Genomic DNA, 12,179 nt, shown 5'->3' with positions numbered 1-12,179 from the left:
TCTAAAGGCTCTTATATCCAACTTTTGTTCAACTTTTAATGCATATCTTTGAGCAATATTCAACGTGACTGAAGCAATGTTATTAACAGTATTTTCAACACCTGTACCAATGTAATTAACAATATTTGGTATAATTTTTTCTATGATGCAATAATAATCAAGTTTATTTAAAATAATTCTGTCACGGTAATTGGCTCGTTGATTTCGAGGACGCAATTACTATTATGTTCTATTCTTTTTCTTTCAGTTAGGTTAACATCTATTCTAGTGTGCAGTTCAGGTAATTCTTGAAGTTTTATGGCTTGCCTGGCCCACACTTTCCCTTAATCCTTATCAAATTTAATAGCAGAATAGGCATCAATTATTTTCCAAAATTAAAAGTCTATTATGGCCGTTAGTTTTATTGAAGTTTGCATGCTTTCATAAACAAGTGGTCAAGGATTTATTTGATTCTTGTAATTTCACCACGTAGCATATACCATTCAAAAGTTTTAAAAACCGTTAAGTTGACCCTATTTTGAGATTATGATTAATGTTTTTATATTTCAGAATAATGTGTTTTTCCTGTGTATATTTTTTTGCGTGTGCTTTATGCAATCTTAACAAATTAGAAATAATGAGAAAACTTGCATTTCCTATGTAAGTTAACTAACATATAACTCCATTGTTGTTGAATTTTGATTTTCTTTATTGAAATTGTTGGTTGTTTTTGGATGAAAATAATTATTTTGGTAAACACACACTTTAAGATATAGTTTCAACAACTACAAGCCCACTGCCTTGACCCTCCTTACTACTATTGTTATGTCATTTTCATTAGCTAAATTGATTGAAAGTAACTTTATTCCGTAAAAGTTTTTATTTTTGAAAATGTTTATGGAAACTTAAGTTTTCCCATAACTCTATTATAAAGTATATTTCACTTATAATATACAATTGAATCACTATAAAATAATATTAATATTTTTATTAGTTATTTTTTTGCATGAAACTCTCATTTATGAGACAATTTCATTGTAAAAGTGATTCTCACTTGTTTTATAAAAGTGGGTCACTTCACTAAGTATTTTATTTGTAAAAGTGAGCTTATAGGCAAAACTAGTGAGGGATTTTTTTCATCAACATTGATGGGCCAACTTCTACCTACCATGTGGCTCTTTGTTACTATTAATTTCTTTTTATAAGAAGACATAACATTCATATCCGAAGTTTGTTTTCATTGCCACTTTTTTTTTAAATAACCTATCTTTCAAGGATTTCCATTCAGAGAGTTAGTTTCAAGTTTTGAAATTATATTATTTTCATATTTAAATATGGACACTCGAAGTGAAATTTTAATTATTAATACCAACTATTTCTTATGTAAATTCCACATGGAGGATGTACTAGGAATTAAAGGATTATACCAGATTAGGTTGGGACAAGAAAAGACCCCCACTTATGCTGATAAGAGAGCCAACTGGGATAATGAAGTAGCATGTGGATTAATTTAAATTTTCATTTATCCTCATTTGTGATTTTATATTCAAGGAATCAATGATCTGAATGTAGTATGGGTAAAATTTGAAACAAATATTTGGTGAATCTAATATTATTTGATCTCGCCAACTTGAAAATCATATCATGACTTTAAGTCCTAATGATTTCTCTTCCCTTGTGGAATACTTATCTAAGTTCAAAACACTTAGACATTTATTTTTAGGCTATTTAGTTGAACTAAAGTATGAATATTGCATATATATTATTCTTTCAGAGCTTGGTTATGCATATTTTATTTGTATATCGAAATTTTATGACATTGAAAAAGCTTTGGGGGATGCTTATCAAAAGCCTTCTATTGAATATTTTTTTGATTCTTTGATTAGAGAATAAGTGAATCTGTTGCATATTGAATGGTTAACATTACAGGCACATCTTATAAGGTCCTAATGGTGTAACAAAAAGATAAAAAAAAACATCCAAAGAAGAACCATCCTCACAATAACAAGAAAAATAAGGGTCCCAACCCCTCTCAACCAATATCTACTCCTAATGTTGACAAAGGACCAAAATCAAAGAGCAAGAAAATTGACAAAAATTGCAATCATTTTGGGAAATATGTACATGTGGATTCTAAAATTTTTAAGAAGATGGAATCCTTGGAAGAAACAATGAGGAAGTACAACATGAGTCTTAATTCTTATTCTAACACTTCTTCTCATGGACATGCACTTTGCACTTTTGGTTCCTCCTTTAATACAACCTCTAATTCTTCTTTTGATGAGTGGCTTATTTATTCTAAAGAATCTTATCATATGACTAAGGAGAAAGCCATTTTTCTGCTCTTAATGACCAAACCAATAATTGTTGGTGGTGATAGATATCTCATGGGGTGACCTTCCCTATAAGGGCCATTTACACACACACACATTGATTTATTTTGTTTAAACCAACACAAGATAATATTAGATGTAGGAAACCATGGTCACATTTTATTAACAAATAAGTGGTGCAATCTAGGTTACTATATTTTAAATAATAAGAGAATAAAGGTTTCCTTTTAAAACTAATAATCGATTAGCAACATCCAAGGGAATCACATAATGATTTTAATGCACATACATCAATAGTTCATAAATTTACAATAATACAAAATATCCTTCACTTTTATAATATGATAATTATATACAATAAATAAACATGTAGGATAACTTTACAGGAATCCAAGATACCGTGCACCAAAGGGGTTGGATTCTTGATCTCATCTTCCTTGATTCTTTTGCTTCCTTAATTATGTCTGTCTACATATCTAAAGGATGTTACATCTTGACCAAACATTTTTGACTCAGTGGTTGACCTCCATCCTACTACTTGGGTACTCATCTTCCCCACAGACCCCCTAGATGCAATGGGGTTGTAAGGTAGAGGAAGAACACTATCTAGTGGAGGAGAGCACTCATGGATCAAGAGTTCCCTCGATAATGGCCTCCACTTCACCAAAAACATTATAGACTCAGTAGATACTGCCGCAATAGAATTATGCAAGTCATCCAAAAGTAGGGAAAAAAGTGCCCCCATCCCATAACTTGTATCCCATTTTTTTACGGGAGCCTTCATAGGTGACACTTGCCACTTCATGAAAAAATAATTATTCTTATTAGTATAAAAATTGATTATTCACCCATACATGTGTCAACCTGTCACCAAGTATCTCCTAAATTATTTATTTAAATTCTTATTAAAAAACATAATTTCCCTCAACCCAACATGACTGTCTATATCTTCTCCTAGTTGTCTCTTAATCCCAATTTTATTCTCCTTATTTTGTGTTAATTACTGAAGTTAATTGGTAGGTCTGAGATTTGGTTCCTCAACTACAACCTAGTTTATCGTAAGTTCAACTCTTGGATATAGATCTTAGTGTTGTGCTCTATCCACATGGAGGTTTTCTCAAGAAACTAAAAGTTGTTGTGTGTGGACCCTAATTATATTGCTGATTGTTTAGAGATTTTTTGTTTTAGCCATGATTGGATCTTAGTCCCTGACAAGGGGGGGGGGGGGGGGGGGGGGGGGGGGGGGGGGGTTGTGGGGGTGGGGGGGCTTCCCCTCCACTATTGTTGATAGGGGGTGCGAGGGGTGATTGGAATTATTTGGAGCTCCCCCGTGAGAGGGGTTTAGGGGAAGTGCAGAAGATCTAGGTCAATCTAGGTCATTCATTATGCAGAAGATCTGATAGTAGAATTTATATTAATTTAGGTTTTTTTCCCTAGAAGGAAACCCTCGGTTTATATGAGGGAATTGTGTTGTGGATGTGTATTATTATTCTATCTAAAGAAAAGAGGAAAGACCATGTGAGAGTGAAGAGGAAATTACAATGGAATTGCAGTAGGTTGTATCTCTTCATTTTGCTGCATAATATAAAAGGAAAGACTAGTTGTTTCTCCATGGACGTAGCCAAAATTGGGTGAACCATATATATCTTTGTCTCTATTGTTTTATGCTTTTATGTGTTTGTTTTTCCAAAATATTTTATATGTTTCGTTGATTTGTTAATTAATTCCTAACAAATTTCCCTAAGTATAAATTATTAGTATTTAATTTCATACACCACCCTTTTTTCTTAATGCGGTTAAACTATCCCTAGATTAATGTTTCTAATTAACCCTATGTTACATTCACATTTTTCTATTAGAACACTTATGGAGATATTTTTAACACGCATTATCCAACTAATATTTTCTAAATGCGAGAAGGGTAGAGTTACTTAATTGACCTAGTTTTTATAATTTTTCCTATTTTCCCTTTATCCCAAGGTTTACTTGTGATTTAATTAATTTGATTCTAAAACCTCTCTTACTACATGATGTGAATTAGTGCTCATCATTATATGATTATCAACGCTTAACTATATTTCAATTTTTCTTTTTCTTCTTGGTGCGAAGGCTATCAAGTCATTCATGCCCTTCAAGAATTTACCTTCAAGTTCCAAGGGTGTCACACCACTTTCCCTTTAGGATTACTATGACTATGAGGGGAAAATTGGGAAAAAAAATAAAGACCCTTGTCCTCTCTTGTGTCTCCCAGTATAGTGAGAGCAATGGTGTTGGTGATCAAGGAATATGGCTTGATGTGCACCCCCTTGTAAATCCTCATAAGTGATCCAATCTAGAGTCTACCCTCACAACATCATGCTCTTCACGACGAAGGTATCCTAACACCTCCAACCCAAGTCAAGTTGGGAGTGCTAGCAGGTGAAATCAAGGACATTTTCCCACCCCTTCCATGAAGTTCCATTTATCTATACAACCCCATCACCCACGTGTGAGTCATCCAACCAAGCACTTGAATTGTGCTTGCAACCACTAATATGTCATCAATAATTATAACAAACATATTATTTAAAAATAAAATTATAGTATTACTATATTCAAATGAACAAACCATAAATTTACTAACTGATCACATGCATGTGCTCCAAGGTGATCTCCTATCAAACTCAAACAACTGTCAGTAATATCTAGTCCCAAAAATAGTCATTCAAGCATATAAACATGATAGCACATAATCAAATTCATCATCAATTATATGTAACATAAGAATTGACACAATTCATATCGATATCAAAATAACCACATCATAATTATCGTCTCATGGGTTTAAAATAGTAAAAATAATCAATGGATCATCAATCTTGATGTCCACCGAAATAAAGTAGAAGCCATAAAATTTGTCTCAAAATTCTTGGAAGACAGAAGTGTTGGTCTCAAAGTCAAGGTAAAACAGGGCATTACACTCACATCCCCTAAAATTAAACTTTTTCTTGAAGTTTTAGACTACATAGGATAGGCGATATATCTCATCATCTCCTCTCTAGAGGTGGTACTAGGATTACATTCCTTTGCATTAAACCTATCACAAATGGTGACATAAATTTTCTAATTCACCTATGAAACTGTTATTAAATCTGTTTACATATAACTTTCAAGCAATCTCTTTTTCCCTTCCAAAATTCTACACACAAACACAAGAATTTGCATTATTGAGCCTTTCTCCAATTGTTTTGTGGTGTGCAAATTTGAAGGCCAAAATATTATCTCATTCTTAGAGTAGCTTACATCCTGAGCATGTGATGTATCAATCTCAAATTGTAGGGAATCCCTTTTCAAAAGAGGGTAGAGATCCTCGATGATGATTCTCACAATCACATCTCTCTAACAGAATATTGATTTATTGCCAATTAGGGGAAAATAATAATATCTATAATTTTTGGAAATGTGTTAAAGCATGAATTGTATTACCAAGTAATGTTTATTTTGCTTCGATAATTTTCAATTGGTTTAAGAAATTCCCCTGGTGATGGTAATAAGTTGAATTTAGGTTGAAAACATTTTACATAAATATTTGAATATGTCGAGCACAATCTTGTCTTCCATGATAATTTACTCATGAATAAACACTCTTAATGTAGATATACTTCTACCACCTCAATTTAATAAGGGAAAGAGGTTGGTATTGATAAAAAAAGGTACCATTAAAACATCCTCATAATTTTCACCATAAGTTTTCAAGCTATAATATGTAATAACCCAAACTTCGATGAACCTTCCCATTTTTTCTTATTCCTTTTTATGTTTGTTTGAAAAATCAAGTAATTTCCTTAATAACTAGTCACCATCACACTTTAGAAACCTTACACCCTAGTAAGTAATTTGAGTATTATTTATACAAGTAAACATCATTAACACTAATACAATCATGGCAAAGGCATGGTCAATATGTGTTTGAAAGTCATAATTTCATTGACATACTATCCTATTCCACTAGTCACCCATATGTAGTCAGGATGACACCTAGAGCTTCTTACCTATAGATATGTGTTCATTTAATTTTTGGGGTGAAACTAACTTGTCTAAAATGATAAAACATTCCCAATCCATAATCCCACACATTTACGATTTTTATCATTCCTTGCCCATGTCTTCTATATATGTAGATTTAATCATTATCATTACTATTATTTGCTTATTATTTATTTATTTATACTATATTTATATGTATGTATAGGCACATTAACCGATAATAACCTTACATCAAGAGAGATATTTCAACTACTCTATACCTTTAATATTTCAAGTAACCTAGCCTCATATATATATATATCTATATATATATATATATATATATATATATATATATATATATATATATATATATATATATATATATAATATTTCAAGTAACATAGCCTCATATATATATATATATATATATATATATATATGTATGGTGTGAATAAAATATTTATGTTCTATGAGATTTGATTATTAGATATTATAACATCTATGAATTATCTTAATACCCATTTGCATGTACAGAAGATTGGTAAATAATAATAATAATATTATTATTTTAAATAATCAGTTATTTATAAATAATAATATTATTATTATTGTTTTGAGGCTTCTATGATTTGTACTTTGTGTAGAGTGTTATTCCAGAGTTATGACATCCATAATTGTTTGAATTGACATTTCAAGCCATCCATGGTGACTCATCATCAGGATAGATCAATAAATGTGTAGGACATATCTTGTGGGAATGAATAAATGGAGGTATGAGATAGATGGAATGGGAATGATAGCAGTCGACCATATCATAATTAATGATAATTATTAATAATGCTTAATAATTATTACAATTAATCATTTTAATATTTAATTGGAATTAATTTGATTTCAGATTAAGATTGAAATAAAAATAAAAATAAAAAGAAAAATAAAATAATTAATTCTTATTCATAATTGATTTTATTAGTTTTAATTTTGAATTCTATTAAGAATATTATTAAAATTAAATTTAAAATTAAATTTAAAATTTAAAACTTTTATTGATTTTAATTTATAATTAATTTAAATTTACAATTATTTTTAGAATAAATGATTTGAAACAAATTTAATACTAATTTAGGATAAATTATTAATAATTAATATCAATATTAATGTTAATTATTAATAATTTTAATATTCTATTGATCCTAAAAAAATTGATTTAAAAATTAATTTTAATTAATTTGATTAATTTTTTAAAAATTATTTAAATATATAAAAGTCTTACGTTGTAGTTTGGTTTACATTTATGTTTGATATTTTTTCTAAATAAAATGGTTAAAAATACAAATAGTATATTAATTATATAGTAGACTCAATTAATATGTCAATGTGCATGTGAGAAAATGTAAAAATGATTACTTGACACAACAATGGAGTTATGCGGGTCTGAAAAAAATGTCATGACATGAATTGCAGATGATATGCCATAGATTTTAAAATATGAAGTTTGTATGAGTTTGTTTCATTATTGTTTTATTTCTCTCATTTGTAAAGTAAACAGAGAATTGATAAATCTATGCAAGGAAAACTCCGTGTCGTGTTTGCAAGAAAAATACAAATGACTATTGAATAAGAAAAGCAATGCAATCTCTAAAGATCACTTAATTTAAAAACATTGTGCAGATGGTTAGGCTTATCTAGTAAGAAGTACATAAAAAATAATTCAAAGTTTGAATAATTACGTTGTAATATGTTCAAGTATAATATTGAAGATGCTACATTCATATTTTGTGAAAAAAAAACCATCAATATTATAAATTATTTGAATATGCGACATCATGGCATTTATTTTAATCTATTTACATCCTTCTATATCAGACAGGTACAACACTAGAGTAGATATTGTTTGGTAGTGCAAAAGGATGTCGAAACTCATATATAGGTCAAAATTTGAAGTTAACATAAAAGAATAAAAATCAATGTTTGAATAATTATGTTGTAATATGTTTAAGTATAATATTTAAGATGTTGCATTCATATTTTATGAAATAAAAACCATCAATACTATACATTATTTGAATATGCAATATCATGGCATTTATTTTAATTTATTTACATCTTTCTATATCAGAGAGGGACATCATTAGAATAGACATTATTTGGGAGTGAAAAAGCTATCAAATTGCAAACTATATAAAGAAAGCTACAAAAAGAAAGTAAAGGCAGATAGTGGAATGTAGAGTATTTGGATGAAGAACATGAGGTACAAGTTAATCATAAATACATATCGATGAGTGGCATTTTCAACACCATGTAGAAGATATTTTTGGAAAATGGTCACGATTACGTATTTTCCAATCTGCTTGAATTTTTCTAATTGCATCTCTTTCATGCGTATGGATGAGGAAAATGATGAAATTTTTAAGTCCTGCAAGTAGTTGGAGAGTTAGACGCATGTGATATAGAGGTATTCTATGAGGGAATAAGAATATTGTTTGTATATCTAGAAGTGAAGTCTCTTGTTGATGTATTTCATGGAAAAATCCATAGAGCATAGCGAGATATTTCGTATCCATCTTTTTTTTTATGACAAAAGAGAATGTGTTAGCAAATATTTAGAAGTTTATTAGCTAAAATGGAAAACATCGAAGTAAAGTAGTAGTAGATAACTAATATGAATATATGCAGAAGAAATAATAGATTAATAAGTATACAAAGTTAAATTTATTTGAATGAAAATGTACATGAAATATCTTGAAGTGAAATGCTAAGGAAGTTGATTTACCTGTAAGGGAATGTCTTCATAGAGCTTGTTGGATAGATTTAGATGTAATATATGCTTCCTCGTGTTGTCTACATTTCACATAAGGGTTTTATTGCAAGGGTGAGTACTAGGAGAAGGAAAAATATGGATAAATGCAAAGATCACACAATGATCTAACTCTAGATATGACTGTGAAAGTTGGCCCTTGGCGATCTATGTTGCAAATTTCAATTTTTTCTTTTTGCAAAGTCATGCCTTGTGATTTGTGACTTTTCAATCCTCGTGCCATGCGAAGTGGAAATTATGTACAAGAGCCTCCTGTTACGGGGGGATTGGCACATACTTTGGATTTGAAGCATCCCATGGTGGACCTTTACAGTTAGTGAAGTGAACAACAACAAATGATGGAAATTAGGGAGCCTAGAATCAACTGCATAAGAAATCACAACTTTCCCAAGCACTCCATTAGTAAGGTCTGCTTCCACCCATAGGTTTCTTGTTAGTATAACTTGTTTTCCAATGCATATTAACACTTTTTGATGCAGGAGCATCAGAACACCTTAGTGGAAAAAATTAGAGAATGAAGACACGTGGACAACAACATGGACAACCAAGCCAACTTTGAATAGAATTTGGTTAATGAACAAATTTTAGTTAAATAAATCAGTTAGAACTGAATGTATATATAACAAGATATTAAGAATTCATTATTGAATAAAGAAACAAGGAGAAAAGTCAATGCGTGTGAGAGAAGGAAAAATGTAGTTGCTGGAGAAATTTTTATTAAGGCTGAGATGCCTTAAATTGTAATCTGAGTTTGTAAATAATAAAAATGCCTCTTTGTGAATTTGTGTCTTTGTATGTTTTTGTTTGAATTGTTTTCCAGGTTTCTTTTCAGCTGAAAATGAAAGTATGAATGCCACAAGTTAAACATGTTAGTGTGCATGGTTTTCGGTAGAGTTTTGTGAAGAATTGAGGGCTGAATCCTGGCGGTATATTATGAAGAGTTAAATTACTTGCAATTATAGAGAAAGAGGGCATGAGGAGAGCCGCCTCCAAAATGTGTTAAAGCTTCGATATGTTCACCATGGACAACACTACAGAGAGTGCAAGTGATCCGAATGCCCTGGTAGGATAGGATCTTGGGTGGTACATACTGGGGGATAATCAAGAAGCTGTGGGACCTTACACAGTTGCTGAATTACGAGAGTATTATGCGTCAGGCTACTTCATAGAGGGTACACTGTTATGGGCTGAGGGAAGAAATGATTGGATGCCACTATCTTCCATTCAGGAATTATATTCACTGGTTATTTCCAATGAAACAAAGTTAAATGTAGAAGAGGATGATGAAGGTCCAAAGGTCGATGCACCAATGCTGTGGCCGAGGATTGGCTGGTCGTGGTGGAGTAAGAATCTGTAGCGGAAGCGTGTGTGGACCTAGAATGAGGAGAGGCTACCTGGTTTGCACGAAGGAGGGTCTGGAGCTTCCCAAGAACCTGCCACAGCTTGTTGAGAAGATGAATGACTCACTGGCCCATAAGGCAAGTGAGACCGTGAGAAGTGTTTCTGAAAGGCTTCGTGGGCCCATAACCCACAGGCCTGAAGAGCGATTTTATTTGGGAAATGGGATTTTGGTTCACCCCAAAATATAGTCCCCATCAAGTGGTATCAAAGCAGGAAAAGATTTCCTGGGGAAAGGAGTTTTTGCATGCGAAGAAAGAAGAGGTACAATTTTGCTGAAGATTCGTAAGCTTGTAATTTTTTATTTTATTTTATTTGTGAAGGTGAGAAGATTGCAGCAAACCTAGAGCAGGAGTGCTCCATTGGTTCGAGAGGAGAGAACCACAAAGATGCGAAAAGACTAAGCTCAAGAGAGAAGCTTGGTAAGGCATCTAGTAGCAGGGAGGACTTGCTATCGCAGAGGTTTGGTTGTAGCTCACATGAAGGCAGTTCCATTGAAGAAGTGAAACAGTGGGTAGAATTGCTAAGGAAACGAATATGACCAGGAGGTCATAAATTTTGTACCTCGGGAGTCTGATGCAGGAGCATCTGAGCACCTTAGTGGAAAAAAATTAGAGAAAGAAGACACGCGGACAACCACATGGACAACCAAGCCAACCTTGAACAGAATTTGGTTAATGAACAAATTTTAGTTAAAACTAAATGTATGTATAACAAGATACTAAGAATTCATTAGTGAATCAAGAAACAAGGAGAAAAGCCAGTGTGTGTGAGAGTGGGACAAATGTAGTTGCTATAATTCTTGATTAAGGCTAAGATGCCTTAAATTCTAATATGAGTTTGTAAATAATAAAAATGCCTCTTTGTGAATTTGTGTCTTTGTATGTTTTTGTTTGAATTGTTTTCCGGCTTTCTTTTCAGCTGAAAATGAAAGTATGAATGCCACAGGATAAGAATGTTAGTGTGCATGGTTTTATTTAGAGTTTTGTGAAGAATTGAGGGCTGAATCCTCGCGGTATATTATGAAGACTTAAATTACTTGCAATTATAGAGAAAGAGGGCATGAGGAGAGCTGCCTCCAAAATGTGTTAAAGCTTCGATACGTTCACCATGGATAGCACTACAAAGAGTGCCAGTGATCTGAATGCCCTGGTAGGACAGGAGCTTGGGTGTTACATATTGGGGGATAATCAAGAAGTCGTCGGACCTTACACAGTTGCTGAATTACAAGAATATTATGCATCAGGCTACTTCACAGAGGGTACACTATTATGGGATGAGGGAAGAAGTGATTAGATGCCACTATCTTTCATTCAAGAATTATATTCACTGGTTATTTCCAATGAAACACAGTTAAATGCAGAAGAGGATGACGAAGGTCCAAAGGTCGATGCGCCAATGGCATGGCTGAGGATTGGCTGGTCGTGGTGGAGCAAGAATCCGCAGCGGAAGCGTGTGTGGACCGAGAACAAGGAGAGGCTACCTGGTTTGCACAAAGGAGGGTCTAGAGTTTCCCAAGAACCTGCCACAACTTCTTGAGAAGATGAATGACTCATTGGCCCATAAGGCAAGTGAGACAGTGAGAAGTGTTTCTGAAAGGCTTCGTGGGCCCATAACCCACAGGCCTCAAGGGCGTTTTTATT

Source organism: Pinus tabuliformis, chromosome 6 (genome assembly GCF_031772625.1).
Source record: "Pinus tabuliformis cultivar Carrire ecotype Pingquan chromosome 6, CPIR1, whole genome shotgun sequence".
Taxonomy (NCBI): domain Eukaryota; kingdom Viridiplantae; phylum Streptophyta; class Pinopsida; order Pinales; family Pinaceae; genus Pinus; species Pinus tabuliformis.
This window is presented reverse-complemented; position numbering follows the sequence as displayed.